General features: G+C 47.2%; 2 protein-coding genes and 2 non-coding genes across 7 annotated transcripts in view; 1 reads left to right on the top strand and 3 right to left on the bottom strand.

Moving 5' to 3' along the window:
• The window catches only part of LOC102943236 (zinc finger protein 883), a 2,438,435-nt gene that overhangs the window by 2,099,742 nt on the left and 318,551 nt on the right, over window positions 1–20,142 (bottom strand). The gene's annotated exons all lie outside the window — the stretch shown is intronic.
• The window catches only part of LOC114020163 (zinc finger protein 501), a 1,907,800-nt gene that overhangs the window by 1,603,106 nt on the left and 284,552 nt on the right, over window positions 1–20,142 (top strand). The gene's annotated exons all lie outside the window — the stretch shown is intronic.
• TRNAS-GCU lies at window positions 6,183–6,264 on the bottom strand. Its single transcript has one exon. It is a non-coding gene; the product is annotated as a tRNA-Ser (tRNA).
• On the bottom strand, window positions 18,034–18,106 carry TRNAV-AAC. The gene has a single exon. It is a non-coding gene; the product is annotated as a tRNA-Val (tRNA).

The raw sequence follows: 20,142 nt of genomic DNA, 5'->3' as shown, positions 1-20,142 counted from the left end.
TGAGCATAGAAGAATCCCAGCCCTTTGTCCTGCCTAGTTACCTCCCAGCCAGCAGTGTTCCCCCTCGCTTTTGTTTATTTTGAGCTAACCACAAACAGCCTCGTGTACCCTTTCCATGTCAGAAAAACCTATTTCCTGATGATCACATTTCCCCTCCTTTCCTGGCTAGGCAGGGTTGTGATGTGAGGAATCAGAACATAATAATTGGAAATCGCTAGCCTAGTCACAGCGTAATCATTGTGGATCTTAAACTTTGTTCTATAAACCAGCTAAGACCTGTTATCTGCCCATGTATTTTCTGTTCCTAGACCAAACACTGGCCTGTTGGATCCGAGTTCTCCGGAATTCTCAGCCGTTGTTTCTGTGGGGGATTGGCTCCAGGCCATTCAAATGGATCGCTATAAGGATAACTTCACAGCTGCTGGCTATACAACATCACTTTTCCCTTTCTAAATAACGTTTTTCCCATAATATTTTTTAACACTCAACAGCTTGCTCATCTGCAAACCATGTTAACACAAGCTCTGAGCTACAAATTTCCTTCCTGTTCCCTTGATTTTTTTAGCACAGTAAATTAATATAAAAGAAACAGAAAACAAAACAATTTCCAATATTATACATTGAGGACAGGTCTTTCTTTTTTTTTTTTTTTTTTTTTTTAAGTTTTAATGCCATCTCGATTTACTCTCTGGCCGGTTTTTATAAATCATCACAAATGCAGTAACGAGGAGTTACAGAAATGTATAAGGAATGGATACAGTGTGACCCAGTCGATAGGCAGACAGCTGACTCCATCCGCAGCCTGAAACAATCTCTGTGATAATATAGAGGGCTGGGAAGGATCTGACACGGAAGTACTTATATGCCCAATGCAGAGCTGGCACCAATGTAGGAAGAAGTAGAGAAGCTACAGATCGCTGAAGGGGATAGTGAGCCCCTGAAGGGTTATGTTTCCCTCTCTTAGCTAGGCTAGAATAGAAGAGGAGAAAATTCTCTCTCACTCTCGGAGGATGATGGAAATGTTAATTTGTCCTCTCTTTCTGTTCCACTAAAGCTCAGAGACAGGAGGAGACATTTCCTGCCTAGGGAGCAAGCAAAGCTAAGGGCCCCGTTACACGGAATCTAACTCCTATCAGCTCGTGTGAGGTGCTATCAAAACCCCTCCCTGGGCTTCTAGGATAGAGTTAGGATTGGCTCCATGTGTTTTCCTGGAAGAGCCTCTAGGTAGGAGGAAGAAGAAGCAGAGAGGGTTGCGATGGGCCTAAATGAAACAGACAAGGATTGTACTTCTTGGGGTTTGTTTGTGTTGCTCTTGTGATCCTGGTGGAGGAAGCTGAAGCATCATTTGAGTTTGTGTCAATGCCTTTGGTTAGGCTCAGTTTGTGACCCTGAGCACAGTGGATCCTACACCCTGTGTTCTTGTCCCCTCAGGGAAATTGAGAACGGACCAGGTTCCAAAATTAGTCAGAGCAGTCGGCGAAAGCCTAGTACAGGTGATAAAAAACCACCCTCCCTGGTAGTCTAATCTAGTGGTTAAATTTCAGTGCTTTCACCACCGAGACCTGAATTTGATTTCCAGCCAGGAAATGAAGCTTTTCAACACATATCTTCACTTGTTGTTCCCTCAACTGGTACTTCATCATGCTCAGATGGGTTTTGGATACTACGTGAAACTCAAACGGCCTCAGAACAGAGCATAGGCATGTTCCGATTGTGGACCTTTCATACAAGTAGAGCTGTGCAAATCATTTATTTCCTTGCTTGCTAGCTAGCCTAACCTATATAATAATAATAATTAATAATCATCCAGGTTGACCCGAGTTTAATTTTTTTCAGTTTTCTTGTTGAAACAAAATTTAAAAAAATCATTTTGGTCCACCAAAATATTTCAGTAAATAAAATATTCATCCAAAAACTATTCACCCAGCTCCATAGACTAGTCTTCAGAATTAACCAGCTGGAGAGAAGGATCAGTAACCTCTTCCATTCCTGAAGTCTAGCTGCTGAAGGGTGGGATGGATCAGAAAATAACAATTGGAAATTTCTAAGCCAGCCTTTCAACACACACAACACCACTTTTCCCTTTTGAAATAACATGATGTCCTTAGCCCTTTTTCACATCAACCTCTTGTTCTTCTTCAAATGATGTTACCACAAGCTCTGAGATACTAATTTCCTTACTGCGCCCTTAATATTTTTAAAAACAACAAGGAGTCCTTGTGGCACCTTAAAGACTAGCAAATGTCTTTGGGCATAAAATTTTGTGGGCTATAACCCACTTCATCAGATGCATGGAGTGGAAAATACAGTAGGCAGGTATAAATACACAGCACATGAAAAGATGGGAATTACCTTACAGAGTGTGTGTGTGTGCGGGGGGGGGGGGGGGGGGGGGGGGGGGGGGGTCAATGATAACGAGTCCAATTGAATTAGGGTGGATGTGGCCCATTTCCAACAGTTGACAAGAGGTGTGAGTATCAACAGAGGGAAAATTATTTTTTGTAGTGACTTGTCCACTCCAGTCTTTATTCAGGCCTAACTTGATGGTGTAAAGTTTGCAAATTAATTCCAGTTCTGCAGTTTCTCATTGAACTCTGTTTCTGAAGGTTTTTTTTGTTAAAAAATGGCCACTTTTAAGTCTGTTATTGAGTGTCCAGGGAGATTGAAGTGCTCTCCTACTGGTTTTTTAATGTTACAATTTTTGATGTCTGATTTGTGTCCATTTACTCTTTTGCATAGAGACTGTCTGGTTTGTCCAATGTACATGGCAGAGGGGCATTGCTGGCACATGATGGTATCTCTCAGGGGGAGGGATAAGTCAGGGTTTGAGCATTGGCCTGCTAAACCCAGGGTTGTGAGTTCAATTCTTGAGGGGGCCATTTAGGGATCTGGGGCCAAAATTGGGGATTAGTCCTGCTTTGAGCAGGGGGTTGGACTAGATGACCTCCCTGAGGTCCCTTCCAACCCTGATATTCTATGATCATGTTGGTAGATGTGCAAGTGAACAAGCCCCTGATGGTGTGGCTGATGTGCTTAGGTCCTATGATGGTGTCCCTTGAATATGTGGAAATGTCAGTTTGTTCTCTCTTCCTGTGCTGTCTAAGCTAAGAGGAAGAGACATTTCCTGCATAAGATTGTTGAGAGGCAAGAAAGTGCATTTCATTTTGGGCTCACCATATAAACAAAAAAGGACACTTAAGGTAGTAAGATCAAGCGCCCAACATGGGGCTCAAACCCATGACTCTGGGACTAAGAGTCTCATGTTCTACCAACTGAGCTAGCCAGGCTGTTTGTAGCACTTCTTCAAAGGCACAGTCACAGTGTGAGTTGCGATTCCTTTTCTGACATTTGCCTTCTGTCTTCATTCCTTCACTCTCCAGCTAGCAAACAGGGGCTATTACAAGGCTGGTTAGATGCTGGTTTCTACATCAGAGAGCTGGGGTTGATTTACCAGCTGGTCAGAGTAACAAGCACGGGAGGGTGGAGTTTAGTGTTCTCCCACCATGGGGAGATGCTCTTTGACTCACGTTGTGGGGGAGAGTCAGAAAAAGCTTCTCAGCTCCCAGAGAGGGGGTAGACAAGTAGGTTCCCCCCAAGCCACACACACATTTTTGCAGAACATCAGACCTCATGCGGAGAAGCTTCTCAAAGAATATGTGGCCCCAGGAGTGTCAGAGAAGGGAATCACAGTTTGTCTTATAAGGTGGGTGAGGGAAACCTGTAGGTCCTTAGGTTCCTCCAGCATCTGATGAAACCATTTGTGGGAAAGGGTCTGGGGTAGCCGAGCAGGACAAGGAGAGGACAGAAGGGCTTGCAGCCGGTGTGCAATCCCCACGCTCCCAGTGGCCCAAAAGAAGCAGGGTTCAGCACTTGGTCAGCTTCCTGAGAGCGCAGCGCTGACAAAATGAGAGCTACACTAGGGGGCAGCGAAAGCCATGAGACCTGTGAAAATGAATCAGCCTGCCATCAGGTGGCATCAACTCCCCTTTCTGGGTTTCTATCCCAGAAATACTGTCAGCTCAATGATTTTTTCCCCTGACAGAGCCTCCAGATTATAAGCAGAAGAAGAAGAAGCGGAGAGGACTACACTGGAGTAAAGGGAAGCAGAGGAAAATTGCTCCTCTGATGATTTCTTTGTTTTGCTCCTGTGATGCTGATGGAGGCATAATTTGAGATTGCGACACCATGTCGTCCATTTTTTGGGCTTGGTTTGTGACACTGAGCACAGGGGATCCTTCATTCTCTGTTCTTGTCCCTTCAGGGCAATGGAGACTGGAGCAGCCTCTGAGATTGGCGAAGTAGGAGCCTGAGAAAGACAAAGCTGGTTGTCAGAAAGAAATGGCGCTACCTGGTCCTTTAAGTGGTGGGCTCTGGGGTTTTAACAGCTGAGTCGTGGGTTCGATTCCCACAGGGCAATGAAAGTTTTTTAACAAAAATCTCCATTCATTCCGCATTTGAAATTGGGAGCAAAAGAGGGCTCCTTGTCCTTATCAACAAGGGAGAGAATGGCTTTTTTCTTAGCAAATATTTTTAAAGGGCACTGACTCGAGCTGCAGATCTCATTTCATTTGTATTTACAGTGGAATGATTCTTTCTAGTATAGACAGAAATTCTTCAGCTCGCCTTGGATTCCACAGGAAGACTAGAAGCAATGGTGTCTAACTAATACCTGCCTTTTTTTCGGAGAACAGGAATATCTGAGTTTTCCATGGACATTTCCCTTCCAGCACCTTGGGCCTCATCCAACAATATAGGAAACCGACATGCAGTCAGATACATGGAAAGTTTCTCAGCAAAGGGTTCACTGAGCAGGCCAGGGGAAAAGTTTTGCCAGAACACGTGGTTATAATATCCCACCCTGACCTTAAATGGAAAGCAAGGAGATGACTCTCAGAGCACACAACCAGAGTTGGTAGGGCACCCACTTACGACTCAAAACCACCGATTCTGAGTCTCACGTTCTACATTGTCAATGTACTGTGCCCTTTTCCCTCCAGCTGTATATTGAACAGCTAAGCCTGCCTCCCCTCAAGCCATGTCAAGCCTCTTCTGGATAAGGAGCATGGAATTTACCCAACTAGGTGGCCTGAATGCACGGCTTTGGAGGATCTTTGAATTCCCTCCAACTTCTACCATAAAATGCTAAGCAGTTGGTTTTGTAATGTTACTGGAGAGGTTGAAATCATAGAATCATAGAAACGATAGAAATGAGGCCGTTTCCTCAGGTAGAAGACGATTGTATCAGGAGGAAGCCCCATAGTCACCACTGTCATATAATGATGACATGGTTTGTACAACATGTGTCTTGTGAGGTATCATTGTAAAAGTTGTGATCTGTTGAACTTTAATACCTGGTTGGATGGTGTGTGCTAGTCTTGTCTGGAAAGTGATGAAGTTTTACTCTGTGTGCGTTATTGAAATATGTTCTGAGGTGGGGAAATGCCCACCACCAGCCATTCAGGTTCAACAATGGAAAAGCTAGGCTCGCTGCTGGCCCATTAAAGGTATCCACACTCCCAAGGTCTATCCCAGGAACAGTGCATAATGCAGACTTCTCCAAGATAGCACAGAGACAATGGACACTGCTTGACTCACATCCTAGCAAAGGAGCTTTCTAGAAAGTTGGAAGAAACTATGAAAGAGGGGAGGAGACATCATGACTTGGCCTCGCTCCCCCACAACTCAACACCTGGAAACACATCAGGAGGACAAAGACTGAACTGAAATAATTCAGAGAGCAGAAGAGAATAATAATAATTCATTCAGATCAAAGTCCCCAAACAGACTAGTATTGGTTTTTCAGAAGAAAAATTTCAATTTGGGGGATTTTGTTTTCCCAGTCAGACCTTGCCAAGGGAAGCAGAGAGAAAATGTTTGAGTTGCCTCCTTCAGAACAGCTTGGCCTGGACACTCCAGCTGTGGGTCACTGTCGTGGCCTTGCTGGGGGCATTTTAATAATTTGGGGAGGTCGCAGGGTGTTTTGGGGGAGATTATGAGGATGTTAACTTTTGAGATAAGATATAGAGAGCTAGACAATTCTTTCAGCACCACATTTCATTTAAAGCGGGGGATCTGAGTTCCTGAGAAGGTTTTTGTTTGCAGGAAGCACCATGGTTTGGTCTGTCATTGTACCAAAGGGGGATATGGTTGTTTGTAAAGGAAGAGAGAAGACTGAACGCCTTCGATGAGGATGGGATTCGAACCCATGCGTGCAGAGCACAATGGATTAGCAGTCCATCACCTTAACCACTCGGCCACCTCATCTGAGCTGTCAGGAAAGGACACAAGGAGAAATCTAAGGCCAGCAGAGATAGGGACAAGAAGGAGTTTTTAAATACTAAGCATAAGCAGGGTCTGAATGAGCTCCCCCCTCACATCTAGTGAGGAGCTGGGGGGAAAGACTTCAGGAACAGACCGTTTGCATAGACACGCCTACTCTGCCTAGGTACCCAGCGTGATGGAGCCGCTTTGCCAGAATGACCCGTTTTGGCTGGTGTCAGGTAACAAATCACTTGAGCATTCAGGGAAATGAAATGTTCTTATCCTTCCTGTATGAGTGAATGGCAGCAGAAGATACCTAGTCCATCCTGACTGAGGGGCTAGGTGGGTGAGGAATACCTTGTATTGGCCTGCATAGAAGTGATTGAGGACTTCACCTAAACCAGTGATCCCCAAACTTGTGCCCTCTTCTCCGTGTCTGCGGCCCCTCGGAAGCTGCAGTCGAGAACCAGGGCTGGGAGTGGGGCTCTTGTTTCCTGGGAAGAGGGGTGCGGACAGGGGAAAGGGGTACGAGGCTGGGCCAGAAGCCGGGGGCCCAGGCTGAGGGTGGGGTTGGGGAAGAGCAGGGGCAGAGTGGAGCTTAGTGGTGCTCCCTTCCTGCCCTCCATGGGGGCTGGCTCAGGCCCTGAGGTGCCCCCATGAACATTCCTCTGTTCCTCCCTAGGACCACTGATTTTGGGGACCACTGACCCAACTCGCTAAGCAGGGACTAGTGATGCCAAGCTCAGGGAAAGATAGAAGAAGTGCAGGGACCCCAGCACTGGAACCGTGGCCCTGCCCCCCCTTCTGCCTGCAGCCCCACCCTCTTCACGCCTTCCACCCATGGCCCCATCAACTACGTCATCTCTGTTCCACCCCTTCCCCCACTGCCCCACGCTGCTCGGTCCTTAACCCCACCCCCCGCCGTGGCCTTGAAACCAGAGAAGCTCTGTGCCCCAGCTGCAGTCCCACGGCCATAGCAGGGAGTGAGAGCACCTGCAGTCCTGGGGCCGACATAGGGGAGACTTTTCCAGGGGGCTAATTTGGGCAGGGGCCCTAATCGTGGCCCCATTGGCCCATGTGGCAACCCGCCACTGCCCCCTTGGCAACACAGCTTTGGGGAGGCTTAGCTTCCCTGATCCTGCATTACATACCACCCAGGCTACCACTGCTCAGTGTGTGGCCAGTATCTCTGTGTCCTCTGCTGTTCATGCTGGCCTTCGGGGTGGGCCACCCAGGCAGGCACCCAGGGCACCCGGTCATCAAAGGGGCACCATGCAGCAGTTCAAAGGTGCACTCTGCCAGTGTAGTGTCAGAAACTGCTTCCTGGGGCGGAAGGGGCTCCCAGATTTCTCCCTACTTCTTCCCAGGTCAGCCCCTCCCACAATGTTCCTCCGGGGCCCCATAGAGGGTTGCAGGGGTGTGAGGAGCAACACGAAGTGTTCCATGCATCCTGGTCACTTTCCCCACCTGGGCTGTGCTCAGAGGCGAGCATCAGAAGCTGCTTCTCTCTGCCCTCCCCTTATACAGCCCAGGGGAGGAAAGTGACCTGGGTGCAAGGAGCTCTGAAGTCACTCCTCATCCCCCCTCAACCCCCACAGCCCCTAGGGGTGCCCGGAAGAGCAGCATTCCAGAGAGAAGAAGGCAGCAATGCCAGCTGCCCCATGCACACAGTCAGTTTCCCCACATGGGTGCAGGAGGGGTACAGCAATTAGGGGTGAAGGGGGTGCAGGAGGGAAGTATGGGAGTTAAGGGCAAAGGGGACACAGTGTAGGGGTTAGGGCACAGGAGGGGGCAGGGGTTAAGGGTGAAGGAGGTGCAAGGGTTGGGAGTGCAGGAACTAGGGGCAAAGGGGGAGTGGTGAGCCCACAGGGGCCTAGGGCAATGGGAGTGCCAAAGTACAAGTTTTGTCCAGGGTACCATTTTCCCTAAGGCTGGTCCTGGTGAGGAGTTTCCCCATTGATAACATTTCTTGCTGGGAGGAGGAAGAAGAGAAAAGAGGGGGTTTCTCTCTTTCCTCTCCATTTTTTCCCATTCCTTCAATTCCAGAATTCTCCCTTGTATTTCAGACTGGGATTAAAGGCAGCTCCAGACTTTCCCTCTCTCCGTTCTGGGAAATCAAGTTCAAGTTTTTACAAGGAACTAAAGAAGCCTCAATGCTGCATCTGAACTAATGTCACATTTCTCACTACTTGACAGAAAGAAATGTCATGTCAATCCCAGGTGAGTCCGCTCCAGTCATGCTGTAGGGCATTGCGTCACCATGTGGTCATTTCACTTCCCTCCTCAGTTTCACCCAGAGACACAATTTCCTTTGCACAGATCCATGAACAGCAAAACCTTTCTGTGTCTCTAATCTGAGCGAGGGCATTCAATTGCATTGAAACCTTCTCTCCTGCAATGGCAACTGTCAGACAGAGGGGATGTGGCCACCTTCAGCCCTGACAGTGAGATATTCCCTCTCCTCTTTCTTCATCCTGCTGCTGTTATTCCATGAAATGTGAACAATGGAATAAAAAGCTAGGTTTACTCCAGGGTGAGGAAAGAAAGGAGCCACCAACTCCCCACAAAATCTCAGTGACCCAAAGAAAACCCACCCCTGCTATTGGAGATACAACAGGAAAAGGGACTGTCTGAATTGTCAAAGCAGGGAATGAACAAATCTACAGCAAAATCATTAACCACAAACACACTCTAACCATGCTCCAGCCAGTAGGGAAATGGGCAGAAATTCTCGTTGTTCAGCCATGGCCACACTTATAGAACTGCACAGCAGTGAGTGTGCTGGGTAAGCTGGTCTGAGCAAACAATTGGAAATGACCATTCAATGAGAACAGAACCATAGTGTAGAAAAGCCCCTGTATTAAGTGGTTGTGGCTGAGTGCTTAGGGAGCTGGCCTAGGAAAGCATGGGGAGGTCTTTCTGTGGAGGTTTGGTTCTTGCCAACTAGGGAAGGCTGGTGTGTGGTGTCTTCATGACTGTACTTTCAGTGCCTGAGCACCCAGGGAGCCAAGTCTAGTCTTCCTCTCAGGCCAAGGACAAGTCTACACTTCAAACATTGAGTCTACGCTGCTGCAGCTTTGTAATGAAGATGCTCTGTGCCACAGTTTCGAAACTTCATTTCACTGCAACCCCCTGCTGCCAAAGAAACTTACTACATAACCCCGGGAAGGGGGACCAAACACCAAGCCCCTCCACACTGGGCCGGGGGGAGCTAAAGCTGAAGCCCAAACCCTGCCCCGCTCGGGGGAGGGCAAAAGCAAAGCTTAAGGGATTCAGCTCTGGGTGGTGGGTAATCAGACTTTTGGCTTCAGACCCAAGCCCCAGCAAGTCTAACGCCAGCCCTGGTGACCCCATTAAAACACGGTCACGACCCCCCTTGGGATCTTGTCCCACAGTTTGAAAACCACTGCTCTGTGCTGATGGGTGTTATGAATTACACCTGATAGGACATGCACACAAATGCTACGAATTACACCTGGTTGGACACGCATAGCTCGAATCTAGGCTGAGGCACGTAAACAAAGTCCACAACTGCAGAGTTCCCAAAAACACCAAGGTTATTACGCTTGAGCGTGGTGCCCCCCTGCTACCCAGGAGGGGATCCTGAATACAGATTATACAAAGGTTATATACTTTTTATCAAAGCATGTTGCCCTCGTGCATTAGAAACCTTAGCCAATAAACAGACCCTTTTCTTCTCTACCACCTATCCCTGCTTGGTGCATTCCTCGTGCTAAACTAGTATGTTAATTACACAGCATGGTCCTAAAGCCATGCATCAGTAACTTTTATAATCAGGATGGGAGGCCTCACATCAAAGGCCAGGAGATAGGGAGTTAGGGACAGACAAAGAACCGATACCGGTAGTCAAGGCAGGCTGGAGATAAGGAGGAGGATTTTCACAGGAATGCAGTATCTAAGGAACAGTCCTCCTGGTGCATGATGTGCTTGCTTTTAGACAATGGTGGGCCCCAAACCAAAATGGAGTCACATGTGCTAACTTTTCCTTAACAGTCCTTCCTTTTTTTTTGTACGTCAGTAAGCTATATCGGGGCTGAGTAACCGTGCTGCAGGGTTAGCAACTGCCGACAGTACATACTGAAGCATTGTAGGCATACAAAAAACAACACAAAAGCAATAACAGCCAAAAGGATGAAATACAAAATACACTATCCCCAAGCCCCCACATCCGGTAGCCATGAGGTGAGCCAGTTCCAGACCTCCTGGAATCCGGTGCTGGTATTGTCGAGGCTCACGTGGTGGAATAGGGCTGCCTGTTGCTTGGGGATGTGGATGTCAGTTTCCACCCTATGGTGCTGATTTACAAATACACAACAGCTTGAGTTGACCAGAGCACAAACCCGGCCCTGATTTGCAAGAAGATAATCCAGGGCTAGGTGGTTTTGCAATGCAGTTTGGGATAGCTGAGTTACTTCAATTTGAAGGGCAGATAGAGCATCTGCAGTAGCATTTGCCATTAATTTCAACGCAGCTGAAATATTAACTATAGCTTTTTCCATCTCGCTTACTCCCAACCATGGCAGAAACCAATACACAAAGGAGTGAAAGCCTCTGGCCGTTGAGAAAGGGGGTTTAAAGGAATACTTCGTTCATCCCTCCACACTAGATTGCTGATTTCTCCCCGGGTCAGGTTCTGGTGTACTGTCACAGCGGGTACTATAGCCCGTAAGGTACATGTACCACACCATCTTGCTGGGAGAAACTTATAGGCTGTGTGATTGCATAACCAATACCAGCCAGACCCCTCGGGGACTGGCCACGGGGTCCTGGAGTAGGTGGAGGGGCCTCCTGCACCAGAGCTGATTTGGGTGGTGTCCTTACACCCCACAAAAGTTCCTACAAAAACTGTATTTTCTATGCCCTTACATCGTGACACACATAAAGCATAATTACCCTGGGTCACCATATCAATAGACCATATTTGGATTGTAACATTCCAGTGAAATGTAGTGTTTGCCCATAGCTTAGTTTGGAGTGTTCGACTAGGGGGGATAGGTACCTCTACCAATGGGACCCCCTGACCCAAATATGTGGGGGTATGAATACAAATCCAACACTGAGTTCGATTTACACCCTGTTTGATAGCGTGGGTTAAATTGAAGAAGCTATTGCCCTCCCATCTTTGTACTGGACTTGGGAATAGGGAGAGGAACCCCCCAGGCAAACCCTACCAATGTCGGCATCCCCCTTTATACCATACAAAAAACAACACCACCAATGGAAGTCCAATAAACAGGAACACAAGAAGTCCTGGTGGGCTATAAAGGTCCCAATAGCTGGAAAGCTTAGTCCATGGGTTGGTCGTGGTGTTCATTCGTCCAATGGCTTGTCAGGGTGAGGTGGGGGTCCCAGCACCAACTTAACGTAGCTATGGTGGATCCAGGAACCTTTACCTGCAAAGGAGTGGTGGCAGATGGTGAGAGTAATGTTCATGGCTGTAAGGCGTTTTTGGTATTCATACTTGCCCACAAGCACAGATTCCAGCCTCTGGAATAAACCCACCCCACCACTTCACATTCCCAAGAATACATCCCGCAACTTCCTCCCTGCCAAGGTACAATGCTCCGTCTTCGCCACCAAGGCCAATCTCAGTGTCTTTTGCAGTTAGGAATTCTTGGATCTTGGTGGTTTCAGCAGAGCAGGCGTTCCTTCTTCTCTCTTGGAAGAGTCATGGTTTTGCATTATACAGGGGAGAGGTTACTAGCACGTCACCCTGTAGTGCTTTGGTTTCTTTAGCAAATACTGAATGCAGGTCAGCTCTGTCGTGGACAAGGGAGAGGTTACCAGCACTTCACCTTGTCCTTTTCCCTGCTGTCCAAAAAGAGGAAAGAAAAAAAAACCCAGAAGGAGGGACAGGCTGATCAGTAGTCGAAGTGAAGTTATTTCGAGGTGGAGGGGTCTTTTTGCAGTAAGAAGCATGGGTCCAGGCAGTCAGTCCTTGGCACTTCACAGCAGTGTTGGTAGTTAGCAGGACTTAATAAGGGCCTTTCCAGCATGGGGCCAGAGTAATCTTTTGTTGATGGACCTTTATGTAGACCCAGTCACCTGGTTTTAACAAATGGCAGGTTTGCTCAGGATTCTTGAAGCAGGACTTCTTTCACCTGTAAATACAGAGACCTAACCCATTTCATTAACGTCTGGCAGTGTGTTGCAGATCTCACAGCTGCTTGGGCACATTCAAGCCCCCCTCTTTCTTGGCTGTTAGCCAAATCCTAGCTGTGAGCAGTGTCCTTGGGCAGGCCAGTGTCTTATCTTTGGACCGAGCCTGCCACCTACAGCGTTGAATTAGCTCGTTTTTTGGGTTTTTTTTTTCTTCTTTCCTTCTTGGCTTTTATTAACCTGCAAAGGAAACTTACTTTTTACTTATACACCTTTGTTTAAAAATGAGCACATGTACATTGCCCATTATACAGCACTTTAGTCTTATTGTTCATGTATGCCACATACACCCTTCTAAGAAAATGACTTTATTAGAGCTTTGGAGCAACAAGCCAGGACAAGCACACCCACTTTTGAGGAGTCCACTTGGTACAACCTCTGGTGTCCAATAGCTTTCCTCCCTCCCCAGCCCTCTGGATAGAAATTTGAGGTAGCCAGAAGGATCACATGTATAAGATGGGGAGTGGGTTACCCTTTCATGTCATTGCTTCCAAAGACTGTTGGTGTGCGAATTTTAACAACAATTTTTTTTCAATTAAAAGATCTGGCCAATGAAATTTTTTACTTAAGCAAATGTATTAAACTTGAGTATATCACATTTTTCTGATATTATCCAAACACTTTGTATTCCAAGTTGAATAAAAGAACTATCTGCATTTTGATTTAACCCTTCTATTTAGTTATAAACTAAACAGTCCTATGAAAAATTAAACACAGCAGTTCTGGCCACAAGACAAACACCACAAGACAGGACATAGAACACAGAACAGAATTCCTGTTGTGTCTGTAAATTCATGAGATGTTGAATTGCTTTTTAGCTGGCATCAGTTTTCTCTGATTTTCTGAAAGACAAAAAGAACATAGATCTACCCCTTCTGGGCAGTCAGTCATTGCTTAAAATATTTCCTTTTTATACAAATACCCTTGTTAATTCCAGGCAAAACAGAAGAATTACACATTTTTTTTGTATTTGTTTCATAGGCAGCCCAGGTTTTAGTGGCTTCTACCTTATCAGTTAGGTAATTTACATTAAAACAAATGCTTTCCGGCTTGCTTTTGGATCCACAGCTTAAAGATTCTTACTTTAAAAAGGGCACAATAAACTTTACCAGACTTTTGATTGTCTTTTACTTTTAACTCCTGCTGTTAAAGACACAGCAACCTGAAAAGGAAGACACCACCTATTGTAGCCCCTTGGAGCCTAATAGGATATTAATTAAGTAGCACTGTATAATTGCATTCCTTTGGAAAAGGGCCCATTTTCCTTAAAATGGCTGCAAAGAAACCAAGAATTTTGTTCTTTCCAGTATTTTACAAAGTTCAACTGCCTAATTCTTTCCAGCAACTACAGAGTTAACTTCTCACTTTCCTTTCTTAAATAACTTGCTTATTTCCCAAAACGACACCCAATTAACTCAGATTTTACCATTTCAAGTATTATTCCGGGATTTACGTTTCCCATTCCTGTAATTATTTACTCCTCTTTTTCCATTATGACCTCCACGTTTTCAACCTGTTTTCCAATCTCTTTCTCTGTTACCTGCCCGCTTGGGCCCGATCCTGTTTTTCTCTCTGAACTGTCCCTTCCATGAGCACCAGCTTTGTTTCACTCACTACCAATTTAACAAGGAGCTTGGGCTTCTTAACTAGCCCCCCAGCCCTCCTGGTCTCTTCTCTTAAATATTCTCACTCACAAGGGCTACCCGAGTCCTCCCCCGTGGGGCTTGTCACCTGGACAGAACGCACGGCCAATTGGCAAGCAAGGAGGTCACGGGCATAAGTCAGAAAGCTGATGGTAAGCCGGAGGAGGGGCAGAAGCAGGCATAGCACAGAGCAGGGCTGGAGACCCCTGAGATGAATAAGAAAAGGAGGAGGAAAGAGGACATCCTTTTGCATGCGCATAAGCCCAGTTGTCCCATAGACACCAATAATCCATCTGGGCTGGAGCTTTGTTCTCCAGCCTTTTCCTAAGCGCTGTTAATTTTTCCCCAGCAAAGGAACCATCCGGTGGCCATTTGAAAGGTGTTTGAGTTGTTAGTGCTGGCCACTCAACCTCACACAAGATTACAGCTTTTTTTTTTTTACCTAACCCATGGGTGCCAGAAATATTCTCCCAATTCTCGAGAATTTCAGCCAAAGGGGTCCCCTGACTTACACTCTGCCCAGAACCCATAATGGGCTACCAAAAGGACACCAAATGTGCCACCTTATCGCCTAAGCGACAGCTCACACACACCCCCCTCGGAGTTCTCAAAGGTGAACTCACCCTGTGCCGGCTGGAGCTGTCCGAGAGGAGGAGTGCGGTCTCACTTGTCAGGGCGAGCCTAGGGTCCCTTCGTGGTCACCAAAACTGCTGTGAATTACACCTGATAGGACATGCACACAAATGCTATGAATTACACCTGGTAGGACATGCACAGTTCAAATCTAGGCTGAGGCACATAAACAAAGTCCACAACTGCAGAGTTCCCAAAAAACACCAAGGTTATTATGCTCGAGCGTGGTGCCCCCCTGCTAACCAGGAGGGGATGCCGAATACAGATTATATGAAGGTTATATACTTTTTATAAAAGCATGTTGCCCTCGTGCATCAGAAACCTTAGCCAATAAACAAACCCTTTTCTTCTCTACCACCTATCCCTGCTTGGTGCATTCCTCCTGCTAAACTAGTATGTTAATTACACAGCATGGTCCTAAACCATGCATCAGTAACTTTTATTATCAGGATGGGAGGCCTCACATCAAAGGCCAGGAGATAGGGAGTTAGGGACAGACAAAGAAGAGATACCAGGAGTCAAGGCAGGCTGGAGACAAGGAGGAGGATTTTCACAGGAATGCAGTATCTAAGGAACAGTCCTCCTGGTGAATGATGTGCTTGCTTTTAGACAATGGTGGGCCCCAAACCAAAATGGAGTCACGTGTGCTAACTTTTCCTTAACATGGGAGAGAGTTTTCCTGTCAGTGTAGTTAATTCACTTTCCCAGGAGGTGGGAGCTATTTCAGTGGGAGAAGCTATGTCAGTGGGTGTGCAAGTTGTGGTGTTTACCACATTTATGAAGTTTAATCAAACCCCATTATTAAAACCACCTGTGGTCCGGGAGTAGAAAAGGAGCTCGCTGAAGCAGGGTCTGTCCTTCAAAGTCCTGGAGATCATGACTCCAGCCCACTGTTGTTATGGGGGTATAGCTCAGTGGTAGAGTGTTTGACTGCAAATCAAGTGGTCTGTGTTTCAAATTCAAGAGCCCTCTTATAAGCTCTTTTTTTTTAAAAAAAAAAAAAAAAGGAAAAAATTTACATTTCCATTCTCCATTATTTTCATGAATTCCAGTGTATGAGGATTCTTGAAATGAATGTAAACCCTCAATGTTACACTGTGCAAATGCATAAAAACGTAGCAAACCTGGCTATCAACTGAAGTCATTCCAGTCTTCTGTGTCTAGTTTATGTTTTCATAAATTAAACAAAGGTATAATATGAATACACATTTGCAGATCCCTGTTTTCCAGGGGCTATTGTTAGGATATAGATATTCAGGCCTGTCTGTAAAGGCCTGTACGCTAAGAATTTAGGTGTATTCTTATCACTTGGCTAGTTCTAGAGGTATAAAAGAATCAAAATCACTGTCTGCCGGTGTAAGGGCCTGCTCTTACTGTGACAGTCTGAGGCCCTGTGCTTAGGGCTAAGGCCTTTGGCTAAGCAGCAGAGGCAGCCATAAGCTTGGAAGTGAAGGGTCACCTCCTCACATTCCAACCTAGTCACATTGAAATAAGGTGCTATTGGGCTGATAGGAATACAATCCTGTCCTGATAATGCCTATCGCCTCCAGAGAAAGGGAAGTGCCTAGAAGATGTAAAAGGAAACTTAGTTTGATAGCATCCTGTCTGGCAAGAACTCACTTATCAATAGCTGGGATGTGAAATCCTCATTTCAGTCTTTGTTCTATCACTGTAGTCCCCATTTCCCTATTGTTTGTCTGTATCATCTCTGTCTAGTTCTGTGATTGTTTCTGTCTGCTGTATAATTAATTTTGCTGGGTGTAAACTAATTAAGGTGGTGGGATATAATTCGTTAAATAATCATGTTACAATATGTTAGGATTGGTTAGTTAAAGTTCAGGAAAATGATTGGTTAAGGTATAGCTAAGCAGAACTCCCAGGTGGGGAAATTGGAATCATATTTAGCTAAAGGGGGAAATGGGAACAAGGACACAGGTGTAAGGCTCTGTGGTGTCAGAGCTGGGAAGGGGGACACTAAGGAAGGAAACTGGAATCATGCTTGCTGGAAGTTCACCCCAACAAACATTGAATTGTTTGCACCGCTACAGACTAGGGACCGAATGGCTAGGAAGCAGTTCTGCGGAAAAGGACCTAGGGGTGACAGTGGACGAGAAGCTGGATATGAGTCAGCAGCGTGCCCTTGTTGCCAAGAAGGCCAATGGCATTTTGGGATGTATAAGTAGGGGAATAGCGAGCAGATTGAGGGACGTGATCGTCCCCCTCTATTCAACATTGGTGAGGCCTCATCTGGAGTACTGTGTCCAGTTTTGGGCCCCACACTACAAGAGGGATGTGGATAAATTGGAGAGAGTCCAGCAAAGGGCAACAAAAATGATTAGGGGTCTGGAACACATGACTTATGAGGAGAGGCTGAGGGAACTGGGATTGTTTAGTCTGCAGAAGAGAAGAATGAGGGGGGATTTGATAGCTACTTTCAACTACCTGAGAGGTGGTTCCAGAGAGGATGGTTCTAGACTATTCTCAGTGGTAGAAGAGGACAGGACAAGGAGTAATGGTCTCAAGTTGCAATGGGGGAGGTTTAGGTTGGATATTAGGAAAAACTTTTTCACTAGGAGGGTGGTGAAACACTGGAATGCGTTACCTAGGGAGGTGGTAGAATCTCCTTCCTTAGAAGTTTTTAAGGTCAGGCTTGACAAAGCCCTGGCTGGGATGATTTGATTGGGGATTGGTCCTGCTTTGAGCAGGGGGTTGGACTAGATGACCTCCTGAGGTCCCTTCCAACTCCGATATTCTATGATTTTATGTGTGGCAGGGAGCCTCTCAAGCCCAACACCGCACCCCCATCTTGGCCAGAAAAGAGCACCGGCGCACACAAATTGGACTGAGCTTTGCTTGTCTTCCTTTCACCCAGAACCGTCCTTCTTCTCCTGGACTGCAAGTAGCCATCCCTGGGAAACCAGGAGGCAGGCACAGGATTCTACCTCCCAGCACCCAACCGCACCGCCCCTGGTTTTGGCAGAATGAATGGGGACGCTCTGCTAACCCCACTGAGGCACTTAGCTTCTGCCCTGCCTTCCTCAGCATGACTTTCCTCTTTTGCCCTATTCCTGCCTCACTCCCTCCTTTGGCAAGTCACGCAAAGGAGGGCAGCCGGAAGAGCCGACCTCCATAGGCCAACGTCCAAGGGCAGAGGAGGCCAAGCCACAAGGCTCCAAAAGGTGACTGGCCTAGACCCTCTAGATTTCTCAGCTCATTTCACCACCCTCTGTCCTGCGGGGGTCGGGGTTACCCCAGGGACAGGCCAGTGGTAGAAGGAGGAGCGCCTTGCTGGACAGCTAGAAAAAGTAAGCCATCATGTTTCTGCCTGGTTTCGAACCAGGGGCCTTTTGCGTGTTAGGCAAACGTGATAACCACTACACTACAGAAACTCTGTCACAGAGCTCTGCCCCTCCCTTCAAATTCCATCCACTTGGCTGGCGCTCACCCTGGCACACACTGATGGGCAAACCTGCAGAAAGTGGTGGCAGCCCTTCAGTAGGTCAGCTGCTAGAGCAAAGCACTGGAGCCGGTGCTCAGGAAGTCATCCTTACGTCTCCCTTGTGACTCCAGCTTGAAGGAGAGCTTCTTTTTCTTCCCCTTGCCAAGAAAGAGCAAGAGAAGAAAGAAAGCTCAGGTGGGCCAACTTGGTGCACAAGCCAACGCTGCTTTTTCCTGCTGCAGAGCCCGAAATGAGGGACTCATGGCGGGTAAAGGCACCGCTGCACTTCCAGAAAACAGCCCACCCCTGCACACAAAGGGACAAAACAACATGCTGAAGCCTGGGATTGAAGCAGGGACCTTTAAATCTTCAGTCTTAATGCGCTCCTGGCTGAGCTACTTTGACAGTTACTAGGTTTCTGTTTGGCCTGCCGTTTCTCTGTCTGGGAAGTTTTTGTCAGCCATGGCACAGAAAAAGGACATCACTGTGAGTGGCCCACGAAGGCAAGATGAATTTTTGCCTGCCTTGCTCAGCTTGACTTGCTTCCTCCCCCCATTCCTGCCTTAGTTCCTGGCTTACTTGGTGGCTGCAGGCGACTGGGGCCTAGCGGCACGGGGAGGAAGTTGGGCAGCTGAACCCTGGTGGCAAGAGGCCTGCTGCCACTTGGCCCCCCACCCTGTATTCCCGGCTTTACCGACTGGCCTCCAGGGACTTGGTGCCCAGCAGCACAGGGGAAGGAGGTGGACGAGCCACCCTCGCCTTGAAGCTCAGGCTCATTAAAACATATGTTCAGTCTATGATGGCCAATGAGAGACCGACATCACTTGCTATTTTATCACTTGAAAATGCCATTGGCCAGTCTTTGCATCTCTCTAATGCTGCACTTCAGTTCATGAGGACAAAGTCGAGAAAGTGACCTTTGAACTAAAGGACTCGGGTTAACAGTCTAACGCTGTTTCTCACTGTAACACTAGTTAAGACTGGTCCACCCTGTGTTGGTGGCTGTTCAATTTCTAGATGTTAGTACATTTCAGTTACTGTTAAAATTAAAAAAAAAATTCTATATGCTTAAAGGAAATAAAGTTTTGTATTTGATTATTTCTGGCATGAATAAAAACAGATGTACAGATCCTAGCCTGCAAATGTATCATCTTATATGACAGAGAAAATGATGCATACAAATTCTGCATCAAAATCATGAAATGAGTTGCAAATGCAATAAAAATAAAATATTCAGGAATTTAACATGTGGGGGGGCACCACAGACGCTTCTTGCCTGGGGTGCCTTTTGATCTAGGGGAAGCCTGTCAGGGAGCACAGGAGTTAGTTTCACATACCTATTTTCAGGCTGTAATCTGTGGGCACCCTGCCCTGTGGGAGGGATCCCGGTAGCCCAGACTCAGGGCTGGAACAGGCCCCTGTTTTAGGGGGAGGCTGCATGGTTTAGAGCAGGGGTGGCCAACCTGAGCCTGAGAAGGAGCCAGAATTTACCAGTGTACATTGCCAAAGAGCCACAGTAATATGTCAGCAGCCCTGCATCAACTCCACCCCCCCAGCTCTCACCGCCTCCCACCCACCGACTGCCCCGCCGATCAGTGTCTCCTCCTCCCTCCCTGCACCACCCGCTCAGCTGTTTCGTGGCATGCAGGAGGCTCTGGGCGGAGGGGGGAGGAGCGAGGGCACGGCAGGCTCAGGGGAGTGGGCTGGAAGGGTTGGAGTGGAGGCAGGGCCTGTGGCAGAGCCAGAGGTTGAGCAGTGAGCACCCCCGGCACATTGGAAAGTTGGCATCTGTAGCTCCAGCCCCGGAGTCAGCACCTATAGAAGGAGCCGCATATTAACTTCTGAAGAGCCGCACGTGGCTCTGGAGCCACAGCTTGGCCTCCCCTGGCTTACAGCAATCTGATGCCTCAAACAATCTGTCTCTCCCAAAGTGTTGGATCTGCATCCCCAGAAGGCTCCTGCACTGCCTCCCCCTTTTCACAGTCT

The sequence above is a fragment of the Chelonia mydas genome, chromosome 28 (genome assembly GCF_015237465.2).
Source record: "Chelonia mydas isolate rCheMyd1 chromosome 28, rCheMyd1.pri.v2, whole genome shotgun sequence".
Classification (NCBI taxonomy): domain Eukaryota; kingdom Metazoa; phylum Chordata; order Testudines; family Cheloniidae; genus Chelonia; species Chelonia mydas.
The sequence above is the reverse complement of the archived record's forward strand: the minus strand, read 5'-3'. Positions and strand labels throughout refer to the sequence as shown.